This window comes from Euprymna scolopes, chromosome 5 (assembly GCF_053919585.1).
Source record: "Euprymna scolopes isolate OS-2025 chromosome 5, ASM5391958v1, whole genome shotgun sequence".
In the NCBI taxonomy this organism is placed as follows: Eukaryota; Metazoa; Mollusca; class Cephalopoda; order Sepiida; family Sepiolidae; genus Euprymna; species Euprymna scolopes.
The window spans coordinates 91,431,701-91,450,280 of record NC_136486.1 but is presented as its reverse complement, the minus strand read 5'-3'; the positions used below and the strand labels follow the sequence as shown (position 1 = coordinate 91,450,280).

General features: G+C 31.0%; 1 protein-coding gene and 1 pseudogene across 1 annotated transcript in view; one reads left to right on the top strand and one right to left on the bottom strand.

Annotated features, from left to right (window-relative positions):
- LOC145276924 (uncharacterized) overlaps positions 1 to 18,580 on the top strand; it is a 384,754-nt gene that overhangs the window by 97,263 nt on the left and 268,911 nt on the right. The gene's annotated exons all lie outside the window — the stretch shown is intronic.
- On the bottom strand, positions 12,041 to 12,158 carry LOC145277371 (5S ribosomal RNA; annotated as a pseudogene).

Sequence of the window (18,580 nt, the reverse complement as noted above, 5' to 3'; positions counted from 1 at the left end):
AATAATAATAATAATAATAATAATAATAATAATAATAATAATAATAATAAACCAACCCCGGACAAGAACAACCAATAAAAATACTAATAACGAACAAGATAAATGCAAATGTAGACACCGCACACTTTGCCCACTTCAAAATAAATGTCTAACCAAAAGCGTAGTTTACCAGGCCACAATATTTCCGAAAGAAAACCCGAATAACAAGAAATATTACGTAGGTATGCCTTCCTTAGATTTCAAAACTCGATACTATGACCACAAAAGTACATTCAACAATAAAAAAACACCGTATGAAAACAACACTAGCGAATAAATACTGGAAACTCAAAAAAAGCGGACATTCGCCGATAGTCGAATGGAAAATAATAAGACAAGCTATCACGTGTAGGGACCTAAACGACCCATGTAGATTATGCCTTCATGAAAAATTTGCTATCCTCTACTTTAAAGAACCCCAACATCTATTAAACTGTAGAAGAGAAATAATTCACAAGATAAAATTTACTCTAGGATAGCGATACAAAATAGTTTTAAAACTAACAAAAACAGTAGAAAATAAACAAATTAATGAATTAAATAAAAGTGAATATGCATAAACGATCACACATATATGTATGTGTATATATATGTATATATATGTGCATATATGTGTGTACATATATATATATATAAACTAATATTAATTAAAAAAAACACTAACCTAGATTTAAAACAGATCGAGGCTAAATATCCAGGCTAAATAGAGCACACACAAAGGAACAGGTCAACCAGGGGTCAAATAGGTCCTTGTCCGATAAATGCATTTTCATTGGCTGATAGGAAGGGCGCGATGGATACTAGAAAGCTGATTGTCTTACTAAAATTTCAATAGAAGATGTGCATATAAAAACGGTAAACAATCGCCGAATTCGCGCATAAGCGTGAAGAATCCTAGAGTGGATGAAACGCGGAATATTCAGTGTAGCTTAATCGCCATATACATTTTATAACTTACTATAAGTATTATTAGTGATAATTAAATACATCTTATGTTCTCGCATGTTTATTAACAATATATATATATATATATTGTTAAAAAACATGCATATATATATATCGTTAATTATTTACAATATATATATATTGTTAATCATTAACAATATATATATATTGTTAATAAACATGCGAGAACCTAAGATGTATTTAACTATCACTGATAATATTTTATTCATATTTTATGAAGTTTGTCTTAAACGTGTTTCGTTAAATAGCAGAAGTCAGCTAAACAACTAATCAGAGACAAACTTATGTTCCTCAGACAATAATTGGAAAGATTGTTTTCCTTGGAATAGAAAAAGGTTTGGTAAGAAAAACATGTTGATAAAATAAAGTTTGCAAAAACATAAGAACTAAAACACTTAATTATTGCAGTGTGTATAGGCAATTACTCCGAATGAAAACCATTGAATTCAATCCACGCGTGTGGATTCAGTTTATTTATTTTTTGTGTGTGTGTGTGTGTGTGTGTGTGTGTGTGTTTTTTGCTGCTGGTTTTTACTATTGATAAGCTATGTAGATATATTTACTAATGATAATGAAAACGTTGACTATAGTATGTAGGAATGACCCTATGTGGAAGTTCTGACAACGGAGTGTCAAGTTTTGAAGTTGAAAATTTTGATAGCAGTGTGTCGAATTTACCCTGTTAAATCACAGATTTAATGGTCTGTTACTTACTGTACCTATATCTGATACATAGATCTATTAACTTAATAGGTTGTTATTAAACTTTTTTATATGGTATTTTAATGCAAATCCTGGGCGCTTGGAAATGGAAGTTTCTATATATTATATCGAAGCACGTCTACAAAGCGGACAAATTTATATCATGGGGTTTCTCTCATGAGCAATTCTATAGTTTTTATGTATTTCTTTTAACATTAAATTATAGGTTTCATAAGGCATGCTATCAGTATTCAAAGTCTTATCTGTTGATACTGTTATATTAGAATTCCTTGTTTTTTAAGTTTTGTTGATATTGTTCAAAGTGCGTATCTATTTATTTTTTCTTTTTAATCTTAATGTCTTTTACCATATTGAGTAAAGACATTTAAAAATTCGCTAGTTTTATTTTGTAGAATCTGAATAATGAGATCTTTTGGGCGGAATCGTCCGAATGCGAGTATTCAGTTTTCTGTTATTGACTTTTAGAATTGTTTCTTATGGCGTCGTTTCCTTTTTATTGAGATTGAACAAGAATTTCCACCGAACCCTTTTTATGAATAAGTGAACTGCCTGTATAATATCTATGATATAAGTTCTGTAGTTAGATATGACAATATTCCTGGGCAAGGAAGTAATTTCCTATTTTTTGAACATATTCAACAATTGAAAATAAGATCCCAACTCAATGTGAAGAGCAATATATTTTTGCGGTTATAAAGAAATCTATACTTTTAAGATACATATCCAATGAGATTTTCAAATAAAGCTCAGTAAGAATGAATTTTTATTTTCAGAACGTGTATATAATTAATTATTATTCCAAAACTAGCAACGCCTTTGATTCGAACTCATTTTATTCACATTATATAAAGTACGCCTTACACGTGTTTTGTTGAATAACGGAAGTCCATTAAACAACTCATCAGAAACAAAATATATATTCCTCAGATTTTATATATGTATATAAACTCTCTTTGGATGATGAAATAAATGACACTACCCCAATGTTCCCGTCTCAAAAGTAAGAAATCATTCTGTTATACATACAATATACTGCTAATTGGGCCGTATGCATTTATCCAATTTACGTTAAATTTATATCGGAAAGTGATTTTCCACCTTAAAATATATTTTTTATAATTACAATTTCCTTTTTACGGATGTTCATTCAGGTTGCTTATATATAATTGGAAAAAAAAAAAGTAAAAACGACAACCGCGCCGTATAATCTAATTTGAATTACGTAAATCATAGAGAGTGGATTCTTTTTCATGCACTTTGATAATCGTTCAGAAAATAGGCGACATAGTTTCCGGCACACACCCATTGTCATTTGTGTAATGACAGCTCAGATATGTTCTTGAAATTCAAGCCGTCCTCATATCATAAAATCTTACCAAAGTCTCATCATTACCTACCTTCATGGTATGGCTTCACCAGCTACCTAACACTCATTAACACTTATCCCAGAGTGTCCTCTGTGACTTGATAAATAATGACCTCCAACAAAAATGAAATACAATTTTTGGTTTAAAATGACAGATTAAATAGAGAAAATGCTTTAGTATAAACAAAGTTATTAACAAAAGAAAATATATAGTTAATTATAATGGATTCAGTAAGTTTCAATCAGATGTTTTGTAGCATCTAGTGATATATAAATAAAATCGTTTATTAACATAAATACATAAAAAGGAGGCTTCTTCAGTCTTGAACAAACTATGGATGCCCACGAAGGGTTGCTTGCGCTTGGAATTTTGGTGGCAGGAGGTGTGCAATCTCCAACCACACCTCTCCTGAGACGACATTGTTAAATACCAGTGGCAAGTGAATTACAAGACGAGTTGAAACAAATGCCGAGATAAGCGGAGAGTACATACAGCGCCTAGAATTCCCAAAATGGTCACTCATCTGATACTAAGCAGGCTCAACGTTGCTTAACTTCGGTGATCTGACGAGAACCGGTGTGTCAACGCGATTATGCAGTATGCATATATACATACACACATATATATGTGTGTTTGTGTGTGTAACATAATATATATATATATTTATACAGACACAGACACTATATATATATATATATATATATATATATTATAACCACACATATATATATATATATATATATATATATATATATATATATTATACACATTTCTGTACAAAAAAATGAAACTTTCTTCTCTATAACTTCTGTGTTTATCTTCCATTCTCTTTCGAATAGACAGTCTCATGGGAATCACAAAAAAAAAGGGAAAAAAAACGCCATTCAAATATGCATTCCGAATGCAACCCAATCATGGAGACACGCTTTTATCGCAGAGAAATGTGCACGGATTATATTCGATGTTCAAGATGTTCTCTCACACTTGATTGATTTGTGTTGTCACAAAGAGTTCTTCTACACCACACATAAAACAAACAGACCGGTCTCCAATGCACTGTGAATAAGGTGCTATTTTGGAACCGGGCGATTCCGTTGCACATAAAAGCCAGCACCAGCTGCAGCCTGGTAGGCAAGAGCCAAGCTAATAAGTTTTACTTGCCGGCACCTCTTCCGATATCTACTTGTTCTTTATTCTTCTTGCCAACTCGTTTCTTTTTTTTTACTCTCCATAACTTCTATTATTTATTCTTTTACTTAAGTATTCGTATTTTCTACGCCATGTTTCTTCGGTTGTTACTCTTATAGACCACATAACTACTTTTTTTTCTTTTTCGGCTTTCTGCCATTTTTGGACGATGATCGATACTTGTCCAATTTTGGCTTACAGTTATATTGAAACTCTTACTAGAGAGTAGAGTTACTGCCAAAATTGTAAAACAACCGAACCAAACACGGCGTTCTTATTTTCTGTGCCATTGGTGTTTACATAGTGTTTGTCGACGTAAATAAATCCACTTCTTACGACAATATATTCCCTTTCGTTTTGCACGGCGTTCCATTTTGAAAAATAAGTTTCTTTTGTTTTTGTTGTATGATTGCTTATAAGATGTGGAATACAGTATCACATTTTATGCCCGCCACTTCCTGCCGAAAGTTTACTTCAATTAAGGTATTTACTGCGTTATTTAATTATTCTTTTAGAATAAATTCTTCATTAAATTTTGAAAAAATTGTTGATGTTTCATAGATTTTTCTTTATCAAAGTCTGACGATTACATCTTAATAGAAAAAACTAATTTCAGTAAATTGAGGCTAAAATAATGTAAATATATATTAAACAATTGCACGCCTGTGGAATTCTGCTCCGTCTGTCTGCTTCCCACCGGACTACAACTTGGATGTCTTCAAGTCCAATGTTAACAAATTCCTAATGAACCGCCCCCTTAAGTAAACACTTCATCAAATCTCCACACTAACGTAATGTACTTGCAATAACCCTTATCCCTGAGTGGCTTCCGGGCCTTGATAAGTGGTGATCACTGTGTAAAAAACAACAATGTTTTATGTAAAAAGTTAATTTTTTTCAAATGTTTTCGTTGTTTTTTTTAGACATATTTTAAATAAAATAAAGGAAAATTTATTTGGGAAAACCTGAAGTATTTGTTTATTGTTTTTTATTATTGTTGATTGTTTTTTTTTTCTCAACATGGATCTCATTTTTGTTTATGACACATGCATCGTTTATTTATATTATTCGAATTACTCTCGAGTGTTATCCGCATAACTTTTCGGCCGATTGAGTTAAGTGAACCAGCAATTAATTTTTTTTTAATTGTAAGCACATCTTAATGAACAGCTGGACGAATGTTTTATTATGTATTTTGTGTAGTTAAAATATATAGGAAATAATACTCAGAAAAACATACGTTGATCAAGTCATATCATATACACTACTAAATTAAGAGAGTAGAAAGTTGACCTTGGATTTACTTTTGGCTTCCGCGTTACTCGTTTTCCTTACGTTGTCTTTATATTCTATAAGCAATGTTTCTGACAAAGAGGCAAAAATTGCTGTTCTCTGGGTTTGAATCCATCCATCCAACCCCTAAACGCTGATTATTTTTTTACATATGAATTGCATTTTTTTACTTCTTATATCAAGTGGCTTCATGCCTTTTCTATGAAGATTTTCATAAAAAACGATAACAGAGAGATAGGGGATATAGCAGTATGGACTGAATAAAAGCCAATTAAAAGACCAGATAAAAATATAGTGTGTCCATCTGAAAACATTAAAAATATAATGCAATTAATTTGCTGGAGATGGGGGTACAGAGTTCGCCATAAGTAACTATATAATTTCATCTCAACACGAGAAATGTAACACTTTCTTTAAGTGTATCTTCTCGAACTCGGAAATCCCCTAGTAAAACTCAAGAATCTGCACGGAATTTCCGAACGAATCGTTATATGTACCACGGGGGCAATATGTTCTCATTTTGTCAGCCATGACCAGGTAAAATACTTAAATAATTCGCAAATGTATTATTCGTATCGCTCATAAAATTTAAAACTTCTAGAAGAGTGTCACTTAGAAATGAATTTTAACTGGAACTAATTTTGAGAGTTTTTAAATAGTATTGTTTGTAGGTATACAATTAAACTATCATTATAGATCTCTTATTATAATTTCATCGTTTTATTATGATTTTTTCATGTCGATTTTTGAAAAATTGTTTTCAAGTTCTTGTTTTTTTTAATTTCTGAACATTTGCTATCATTAGTCATAGTTGTAAAATATTTCTTAAAATGTGATGATCTTTTTTATATAGACATTTCTTCATATGTAAATAATGGATTTCAACAGTTTCTCGTAATGCATCTATCAATTTCTGAGTTCGGGGAGTTTGCCAATTTTCAGAGTTCTTTACAGCAGACTTTATTGATCCGGTATTATTTTTAGTTCAATTGTTTTCAATTCTAATTCTCCATACAAGCAAACAAAAATGATCGTTAATTCTGTCGACACTTTCTAAAATATATTGAGAACCTAATTTATTGCATTTTCAATTTCATCGAGCAAATACTTATTTTTCGGTTCAAATTTTCAAATGCTTGATTTTATTTTGAAGCTATCAAACTGCCATTTCCAAAAACGAGCATTTATTTTTATATTTCAGTACAGCCTTTCAAGTTCCAATTGTAACTCGAATAAATAGTCAAATGTTTCTTTAAATGCAATGGCTGGTAGTGATAACAGAGGCTGGCATTAAATGTGCTGCCATCGTGGAATGTAAATTTTAGCAAAGATATTTTCAGCAGCCCAACGAAATCAATATTAATATTTTTACTCTAATTTGCTACTTTTACAAATATTTTGAGATTTGGAAAAATTGTGTTGTGAGCGCATTTTATTTTAATGGTTATAAAATTCGAGAATCAATCCTATTTTGTACATGGTTCTGAGGATGTACAGGCAGACCCAACAAACTGATTTATGACACATTTTGAAACAATCCTTCATGTTTCGATGTTTTTAGATAATCATGCGTGTTAAGATTCATCGGTAGGTCTATACCAAACTGATTCGCCAGTGGTATGACACGAATTTCAGACGGTAATACCTGAATCTTATGATCTAACGTTTTAAAATTTCGACGTGACTATCTCTCTCTCATATATATATATATATATATATATATATATATACTTAATTTACTCACATAAAATTAATATACGAAAGTATAGATTTATGCGTATACTTTAAGTATTTACTTCAAAAGTGCTCAATACGTAGGTAGAGCTAATTAGTAATTTATAAAATATATATGGCGATTAAGCAACACTGAATATTCCGCATTTCATCCACTCTAGGATTCTTCAAGGCTTATGCGGGAATGCTGTGGTTGTTTGTCGTTTTTATATGCTCATCTTCTATTGGGATTTTAGTTAGCCAATCAGCTTTCTAGTATCCACCGCGCCCTTCTTATCAGCGAATGAGCCTGCATTTATCGGACAAAGGCCTATTTGACCTCTGGTTGGCCTGTTCCTTTGTGTGTACTCTATTTAGTTTCTTGATCTATTTTAAAACTAGGTTAGTGTTTTTTTTAATGTTAGTTTATATATAAATATATATATATATTTGTGTACATACATATATGCACATATATATATACATATATATACATACATATATGTGTGATCGTTTATGTATATTCATGGTTATTTAATTTATTTATTTGTTTATCTTCTATTGTTTTTGTTAGTTTTAAAACTATTTTGTATCGCTATCCTAGAGTAAATTTTATCTTGTGAAACAGTTGTTTGCTATTTCTCTTCAACAGTTTAATAGATGTTGGGGTTCTTTAAAGTACAGGATAGCAAATTTTTTATGAAGGCATAATCTGCGTGGGTCGTCTAGATCCCTACACGTGGTAGCTTGTCTTATTATTTTCCATTCGACTACCGGCGAATGTCCGCTTTCATTGAGTTCCCAGTATTTATTCGCTAGTGCTGTTTTCATACGGTGTTTTTTTTTATTTTTGAATGTACTTTTGTGGTCATAGTATCGAGTTTTGAAATGTAAGGAAGTCATACCTACGTAATATTTCTTGTTATTCGGGTTTTCTTTCGGAAATATTGTGGCCTGGTAAACTACGCTTTTGGTTAGACATTTATTTTGAAGTGGGCAAAGTGTGCGGTGTCTACATTTGCATTTATCTTGTTCGTTATTAGTATTTTTATTTATAGTATGGTTGTTCTTGTCCGGGGTTGGTTTATTATTATTATTATTATTATTATTATTATTATTATTATTATTATTATTATTATTTCTGCTAGTGTTAGTTTTATTTTTGTCATGGTGACTACTTTTTTTATTGTTTATTTTGTTGTTGTTTACATTATATTATTTAATATTTTGTTATGTGCTTTAGTTATCATCTCTAAATTTTCGCAACAACTGTAGGATAACTTTAAGGTATTTTTATTGAAAATTTTGTGTAAGGTGTGAGTTTCGGGAAAGTGTTTTTCAATAAGATCTAGAAATCTCTTGCCAAGTTTTGTTTTTAACATTTGGTTGTATGAGGCCGTATACCAAATTATAGTTCTTTTTCTTCTATTTTTTATTTTATTATAGCTATTGGTGTTTTGTTGCTTATATTTGATATCAATATTTTTGTATCCACTATTTTTTAGGGCTGGTGAATCAATATGTTATATATAGAGTTGACAAATTACAAATAAAACCATGGCAACATTGTTAATTTTCTTGCTTTTCACCGCACACCATTTTATCTATCAATGAGAAAACGGTGTAAAGAGCGAATCTTAAGAAAAATAGTAAAGCGGATGGAATAATATAAATAAGCAAAAAAGGATAGAAATATGAAATGTGAAAGGTTAGAGAAAAGGAAAGAGAGAAATTACATAATTAAGCAAAAGAGAGAAATATGAAACGAAAGAAAGATTAGAAAAATAGAGAAAGAAGAAATGACAGAGAGAAAGAAATAAAAGGATTTGAGAGAAAGAAAGAAAAGGAGGGAAAATGTCTATGACATTACAAGAAAGAAAATCTATCCCGAAATTACAATATAAACGCATGTTTTATACGTTGCGCTAAACAGGGCTAAACAGAAAGTATGTAAAAATGATTTTGTACAAGATCAATGTACAAATAATAGTTTAAATAAAATACTTTACATTTTTAAAAGTTTACAAGCGTTAAAAAATATGTTAGATTTATTATTTAATATTTATGGAAGCGGTTTGAAAAAATAAAAAATGTTTCTTAAAAATATTTGGAAATTACAAAATATTTTCAGAGACGAATAATTATATATATATATATATATATATATATATATATATATATATATATATATATATATATATATATCATGCAGTCCGACGATGACTAGTCGGGGCCTCGTGGCCTTATCCCTCGGTGTTGACGTAGTTCTCTTTCTGTGTGAAACGTTCGGTCACAGGCACCGCATATGTGGGTGCCGGAGTTGCGTCGTCGATAGTGTCTCAGCGCTAAGGCTTCTCCAATCTTACTCTCTATTTCTTCCTTCCATTTGTAGATACTGTTCCGCTAGCTACTCCTTTCTTTGGCTTGTTCCTCCCAACTCTCGACATTGATGTTCATCGCTTTGTTACATTTTTGTAGCGAACCTTCTGACCTCCTACCTTGCGGATTCAATTTTCCAGTACCCCACAGAAAATCATCTTTGGGATTCTGGCAATAAGTATATTTTTTTCCTATGCCCACTTTTAACGCTGCATGCACTTGTTGCGCCGTTCCAACAACTTCTTTTCTGAGCACCCGTGAGATTAATTTTGCACAAATCTTCCACATCTTCAGTTCCTTGCTAATAAATATGTGTGTACAGTCCATCATAGTTGCATAGTATGATGGGTAGCTTCCACGCTGTCTTGGTTTGCTCACCTGAGAACTTCCACGTTTGAAACGTACTCACTCTATTTGATCTTCATTATCCTTCTCAGAAGTCTCTGCTGGACGGCTTCCAGTCTCCTTATGTGTTCTTTACACTAAGTGTAGGTTTCTGCTAGGTACAGCAAGGCTCGCAGCAGCACAATATATATAATCATTCAGAATAATGAAATACAATAAATCTACTGGTGTGCACATCCAGCGATTATCGCTATATTTGCTAATAGTTTTCCTCCGAGGAGATGTATAAACATGGAAACTCATGGGTTAAAGAACTACATTTTACTATACTGTATCCTTTGTCTTGCATACATTAAATTTTCTATATTTTAAATTTAACTTTTTAAAATCCAAATTTTAAATTCCTAAATTATGATATATATATATATATATATATATATATATATAGTCATCCACATACAGTACTGTTTCGCTGTTTCACAGCTCATCAGTGCGGCTAGACAGGCAACTACCTCAAGCCAGGATTGAAACCCGACCGTTTATACGGCAGTCAAGGCTCCTAACCATTACGCTATTGGCGGCTGCTTGAACGAGTAGTGAGTTTAACGATGTTTTGATATCGTCCGAAATACCTCCGCTCGATTTGTTTACACAAAGAGCGTCGCTTATATGCTAATGGTAATTCGTGTTTCACTTCTCAATATGCTCAACTCAAGGTGAGGAGCACTATAGTCATCCACATACAGTACTGTTTCGCTGTTTTACAGCTCATCAGTGCGGCTAGACAGGCAACTATTTGTAGTAATCGACATACAGTCCTGTTTCGTTGTATCCCAACTCATCAGTGCCGCTAGACTAGCATCTCTCCCAAGCCAAGGATTGAACCTAGAACTGTCTATATATATATATATATATATATATATATATATATATATATATATATATATATATATATATATATATATATATAAGTAATTTTGCATGTGAGTCCGTTCCCTTTGGATTCAGAAACGGCTAGGCCAATTCTTCTGAAATTTCAAACCAGTGTACTTGATGTATCTCGGAGAGTTCATACGTAGGTTTTTTATCGGAATGCATCTGATAAATATCGAAAATTGATAACCGAAAAAATCCGATTAAAAAAGGAAGTTCGATTATGACCAAAGTTAACACGTTTATACAGCCTAACATCACAAATGCATTTGAGAAGTTTTATCACCGATCAAGCAGAAAGGCCTACAAAATTATTAGTAGATTCTTTTATAGTACCGTTCGATACAATTGCTTTTTAGAGAAAAATTGAACCATGATACTTGACTTTTTGTGCGTTTAACTTTTATTAAAGTGATTATGTCAAAGAATTTCATAAAATCAACAGTTGGTTCTTTAATAAGATAGGGGCGCGTTCGAAATGACTGTTTCTGTAAAGAGCACAGTTTAATCATGATACTTTACTTTTTGCATTTTCAGTTTTAAGTGAAGTCATTATTGACAGACCATTTTATAAAATCAGCAGTAGATTCTCTAAAGTGCTACATAGATTACAATGTATTGTGGAGTAAGTCACTGCGGGGAGGCATGTGCTGCTTCCTTCTGGTACACTGCGGGTGGTCCTCTAACTGAAGTAGGCAATCAATCGATTTGGTTTTAAAGAAATAAGCAATTACATTTATTGCCATCAAAATCGGTGTATGAGGCGATGGAACATTTGCTAAACATTTAATTTTTAATTAATTTAATTAATTTAATATTGAAAAACGCCAGGTCTCTCTGCTGGTATAATATATATATATATATATATATATATATATATATATATATATATATATATATATATATATATATCGATGTTTGATGCCTCCGTTCCGTCTCGAAAGATAAAGGATGCCCCCTCTGTAGAGACAGCTGCGCGTATAATTGTGCGGCAAGGGTTGTGCAATCCTATACCACACCTCTCCTCTATTGGCACTGCTTGAGTCCAGTGGCAAGGAGAAGTTCTGGCCGACTTGAAATAGATAAGCGGAGAGCACATACAGGACCTGGAAGTCCCAAATGGTCACCCGCCTGGTACTGGCCAGGCTCATCGTTACTTAACTTTGGTGATCTGACGGGAACCGGTGTGTCAAACGTGATCATGCCATATATATATATATATATATATATATATATATATATATATATATATATATATATATATATATATATATATATATATATATATATATATATATATATATATATATATATATATATATATATATATATATATATATATATATATATATATATTTTAGGGGATTAGAACTACAGTCTTAAGAGCAGAGTATATTTTAATGTATTAGTAAATTGATTAATACAATTAAAAAAAAATAAAACAGTGCTCGTTGTAATGTAGATATATAGTAAGCTCGATAGGCATATATATCCTAGAGCTATTTTAATATTGAGTAAGATTATTGATAATTTGTAATAAAATTAAAAATTAAAAATCGGTTTCACAAGGAAGAACAATGTTTTATTGAGATAGACAATAAGTCTTGAACAATAATTTTAACATTTAGTTGTTTTAAACAAAGTCTCCTCATCAGCAAAAATATTGAATTTTTTTTTTAAGACACCAAAAATAAAACTAGCATTGTTTTTTTAAGATGTATCTTTTGATGGTTCGCCTTTTAAAGCTAGTAAGTATCATCGTCAAAGCATTCATTGGGATGTAAAATGTAGTAGATAAACTACATTTCGTACAATTTATTGATTTTGTTTGTTCTTCCTTGTGAAACTGATTTTTAATTTTAATTACAAATTATCAATCTTCTTAATATTATATATATAGAGAGAGAGAAAGAGAAAGAGAGAGAGAGAGCGAGAGAGAGAGAAATCTTCAATTAAATTTTCATAGAGAGAAACAACAAAATCATGTTTGTATGTACGATCGTTTCGGAAATTATCCTTTTATTCATTCGATATTTACAACTAAAACCATCGGGGAATAAGTAAAATATTTCTGGATATCATCTCCTCATCAGCATAAAGGGAGTGCGAGCGCAGAGAAGATTTTAACCAGCTTATTGAAGTAAATATAGTTTGTGAACCTAGAATGAAAAGTAAAAAAAAATTAAGTGGAATTTAATTCTTTTGCTTGCATGATTTATATTAGATATATGTCTATGTAATACAATTAAACTATTTTGCAATGATTTTTAATTGATTGAATGGTAAAAGGAGAAAACAATACTAGGAAAAATAGTGATTACATTTTTTATTTCATTCTTGGATAACATTTTTATAAGAGAGAAATTATAAAAAGCTAGGGGATAGAATTTTTCGATATGATATAAGATTTAAACAAAAATACGAAATTATATTTACAAAAAAAAGTGTACAAAAAAGTTTATAAAATAGTTTATAAAATAAGTAAATAAGTAAAGGAGTGTTTCGGTATTGTTTTATTTTTAACCGTAAGGAGGCCTCTCGGTGCGCAAACTTTGGATAAGTTTTTTTTTTGTTTAGTCTAAAATAATCATTCGTCTACGTAACCATTTTTTTTTTAAATTTGATTGCGGTGTAAGTAAAGGGGGAAGTAATTGCCTTTAAATAGGTGTTTATGTTGGTTTATTTTAATTCTAAGATAAGTCATTTTAAAATATAATGAAAATCAGAATTTGCTAGTGGATTGTTTAAGGATCGAATCTTGCGATTTTTAGTTAAGTTTATGATTATTGTATATTGCTATAATATAAGTTTTAGTTACTGAGTTTTTATGTGTGTATTACATATTATGGCCAGTTACATGTGATCATACGGTCTTTGGCAAATAGTAAACACATAAAAACTTCTACAAACTGCTAAATGTAGCGGACGCATATACACTCTGCGAAATGAACGCCCACACATAAGTTCATTATACACTCTTTCACAAAACAAGTATGCTAATATATGCACACCTATCCAGGCCTACCCTATTTACACACATGTAAACGGGCACGGCGATAGCCGAAATAAGAACATGTAACTTTTTATCTTTCATATTTTACGATCTCGTTTTCGTCTTCTCAAGTTGTCGATGGAATTAATTACTTTTGTATGGACATAATTTTACATTTTTTCTTTTGATATCTTGTTTTACTATATAATGACTTATTTAAAACTGAAATACACTGTTTAAAATGTGGATGAGTATTGTTCTTGTATGACTATAAACAATACTATCATTTTGTTGTTGTCATTTTACCCCAAACAAGGCACAAAACCACATAGTCGTGAGCGGCTACTATCTGTAACCAGATCTGCAGATGTGCTATTTATTGAGTTGAGAAGCGATATGTCTGTTCACATTAGACTTGAATTTTTGCATGTCAGTACAATCAGTGTAGCAGGGGCCCAGGACGGGATTCCAAAGTACAGCAATTCGAGTGAAAAAGCTATTCGAGTAAAGGACTTTACGGCATCTAGGATCTCTTCAGTGTAGAGGGGGGATTTTGCTGCTTGTTGGGATTGTCAAAGTTATTGTTATCGAGGGGGTACTAGTGCTCAGATTTCTTTAGAGCACTTGCTATGTAAATACTTGTACAACAGGAACAAAGATGCCACGTTTCGGCGATGGGACAGATGATAGTTCAAGGCCTATTAGGTTGGCGACTCTTTTTAACCCCTGTCTAGGAGCGAGAGAATTGTAATAGATGCATGAGCCCAGGTGTGGCAAAAATTCTCTATTCATGGGTGAACCGCGTCCTTGTAGAGATACAGGATACTCTCAAATGTGAGTGACCTTTTAACAGGCAGAAAGAGCCTAATTATAGGGTGTTTGTTTTATCAATAGAATGCAGTTTAAATGGGGGATTTTGGATTTAGTTTATAAATGTTTGAATGTACAGACCACGTTGATGACAGTTTTGTAATGATTTTTTTTCATACCCGTTATGTAATCATACTAAAATATATTTTGTAAACGCACTAACATCTAAAGAAAATAGGCAGTAAATACAAGAAAGCTACTTAATCGAAGAGATTTGTCAATTGTTCGACAATCATCTGCAAACGGATAACAGATATGGTGTAATGTTGTCACAACTAGAAAAATGTCACTCAAAAAATATTTCCTATTTTGACAGAGTAAAATAATAAACTTTACAATCTACTTAAAAATTACCTTTTTTCTTCTACAACATTTTTGCTAACAGAGGATACATTGTTAATCTTTCTCTGCTGTATTTTTATCTTCATCGTAGCTACTCGAATGAGCTCCAATATCTTATTCCATCGCTATAAAAGATTTCAAACAAAACTCCTATCGTTACAAGTATGGTAAATAGTGTTGCCTTCTTCATTTGTCAACCTAAAATTCTATGCACAGAGATTTTTTTTATAAAAACCACACGTCAGTAGAACACAATACAGCCAGGCTGTTTCCCAACTGATTGCAACATGGTCGTTTTCATGGCCAATGTTAACAAATTCCTGTCAAGCGTCTCCAAAGTAATCAAATATTCCAAGATTCACCTATAATCTCTAATCTTTTAAAGTATTGTCTCATTGCCCACCAAACAAAATAATGTACCCTCATCCTTGTGTCCATTTTTGAGACTTGATGAAATGTGACTTAATACAAACACTACAAAAACAATTAACACAAAATCTAAGTTTGGATTTATGACATCTGTAAATATAAAGCAAAATGAACGTGGAAATAAAAAAGTTATGAATATTTGTACAATGAGACAACGAACAAATTCGTTTCCATTAATTGACATAATTCCAGACATGGAAATTCAAATGAAAGCTTAAATGGAATGAAAGACACGGAATTTGTTTTCAAGTCACGTGTAAAGACGGCATAAACAGAAAGATTTCACTTTCATGCGCTTAAAGAGCTAATTATATTCGGATTTCATCTTACTTTTCATTGTGACAATTTATTTGGCATTTATTGACATTTTAGACGCAATCAATTATGTTTATTTCATTCATAAATAATTTAATTTTCCAATAGATCACAAATATATTTGCATAAAACAGAGAAAAAATAAAATGTTCGGCAGAGCATAATGCAGATTTTTTTTAATGCTATTGTTGGTTATTCCTTTCTGTAGAAGCCTTAATAGTTTTATTCAATCTTGCAACGTGCAGATCATGTCAGTATTTTTTAATTATTATATATTGCTGCATCCTTGCTAAACATTATACATTGATGTTTCCTTGCTAGATATATATCGATGCCTCATTGCTAAACATAATATATTGATGCCTCCTTGCTAAACATTATAAATTAATGCCTCTTTGCTTAACATAATATATTGAAGCTTCCTTGCTAAGCATTATATATTGATGCATTTTGCTAGACATTATATATTGATGCATTTTGCTAGACATTATATATTGATGCATTTTGCTAGACATTATATATTGATGCATTTTGCTAGACATTATATATTGATGCATTTTGCTAGACATTATATATTGATGCTTTCTTGCTAAGCATTATATATTGATGCTTCCTTGATAAACATTATATATTGATGCATTTTGCTAAACATTATATGTTGATGCTATTATTTTGCTAGACATAATATATTGATGCTTCCTTGTTAGGCATTATACATTGATGCTTCCTTGCTAAACATTATATTTTGATGCCTCATTGCTAAACATTACATAATGATACCTCTTTGTTAAACATTATATATTGATGCTTCCTTGCTAAACATTATATTTTGATGCCTCATTGCTAAACATTATATAATGATACCTCTTTGTTAAACATTATATATTGATGCCTCCTTGCTAAACGTTATAGATTTATGCTTCCTAGCTAAATATTATAAACTGATGCTTCCTCGCTAAACATTATAAATTGATGATTCCTTGCTAGAAATTATATATCGATGCCTCATTGCTAAACAATATACATCTATGCCCCATTGCTAAACATTATATATTGATGCGTCATTGCTAAACATTATATATTGATGCTTCATTGCTAAACATTTATATCGATGCCTCATTGCTAAACATTATATATTGCCTCATTTCTAAACATTATATATTGATCTCATTGCTAAACATTATATATTGATGCCTCATTGCTAAACATTATATATTGATGCTTCATTACTAAACATTTATATCGATGCCTCATTTCTAAACATTATAAAGTGATGCTTCCTTGCTAAATATTATATATTGATGCCTCATTGCTAAACATTATATATTGGTGCCTCATTGCTAAACATTGTATATATATTAATTCCTCATTCTAAACATTATATATGATGCTTTCTTGCAAATCATTATACATAGAGTCCTCTTTACTAAACTTTGTATATTGATCCTCTCTTACTAAACATTATATACTGATGTATCATCGCTAAGCATTATATATTGATACCTCCTTGCTATACAGTATATACTGATGCTTTCTTGCTACACGTTATATATTGGTGCGTACTTGGTAATTATTATATATTGCTGCTTTATTGTTAAGCATTATATATTGATGCTTCCTCGCTATAAATTATATATTGTTACTAGCTTGCTAAACATTATATATTGATCATCCTTTGTTAAAAGTATATAGTGATATTTCTGCAAATATTATATATATACATATATATATATGTGTGTGTGTGTATGTGTGTATATATATATATATATATATATTATAATGTAATGAACAAGGATTAGTTGAATAGTGAGCAATGAAAAGTGAACTTCTAGTTCGCCGTCAACTACGATCGATCCAAATTTTCAATAAAATTTTACAAACAATATGTGGTCTTTTGTTTACATTATACGTTTGTATAACGTTTCTGTGTTCATTTTCTATTTCGAATTATCCTTAAAATTAATGTCTATACATTATCATTACTTAACTTTATATCTCCACAACTGCTTAATTGACGCACTTTTCTCTTACTTTCAAATTTTTGGAGTGATAAGTTTTTTTTTTATTTCATTTCCTTTCAGAACATGTTAACACCATTTGAAACATGCCATTCTTAATGAAAGAAATTACACTTTATATGCTGAAATCAATTAACAATTAAGCATTTTTATGAAAGCCAAACAGTGTATTTTTGAATAAATAATTTATTGAAAAACATCCTTTGACTTCTAAAATATATAAAATTACCTAATTATTTATTTAATTTATTTTAAATCAATTACAATATCCAGTAATAATCAAGCACTAACCAACTAGTAAATTATAATTCGGCTTTTTAGCTCTGTATACAGTCAGGAGTTGTTCGGAGTCAAATCTGAAAATAAAGTGGCCGCGGAAGTAATAAAAAATTTGATTCGTGTAGTTTTACCACCGCTACAACTTTTGATTTGTGGCATGACGCATTATGTTTTGGGAAAATAATCTTTCTCCTAGTCATTTGAAATTGCTATTTTCACGGTTTTGCCTTTCATCGCACGAATAATGGTATCTAATATTCACTATTGAGTGTTTGTTATACCCAAGATAATATATGAAAAAAATATGGAGACCAAAGCATTGCTTGTTGATGTTTGATCGCTTTAACCTGCTACTGTATTCACTTTAAAGATAAATAGTGGATTCATAT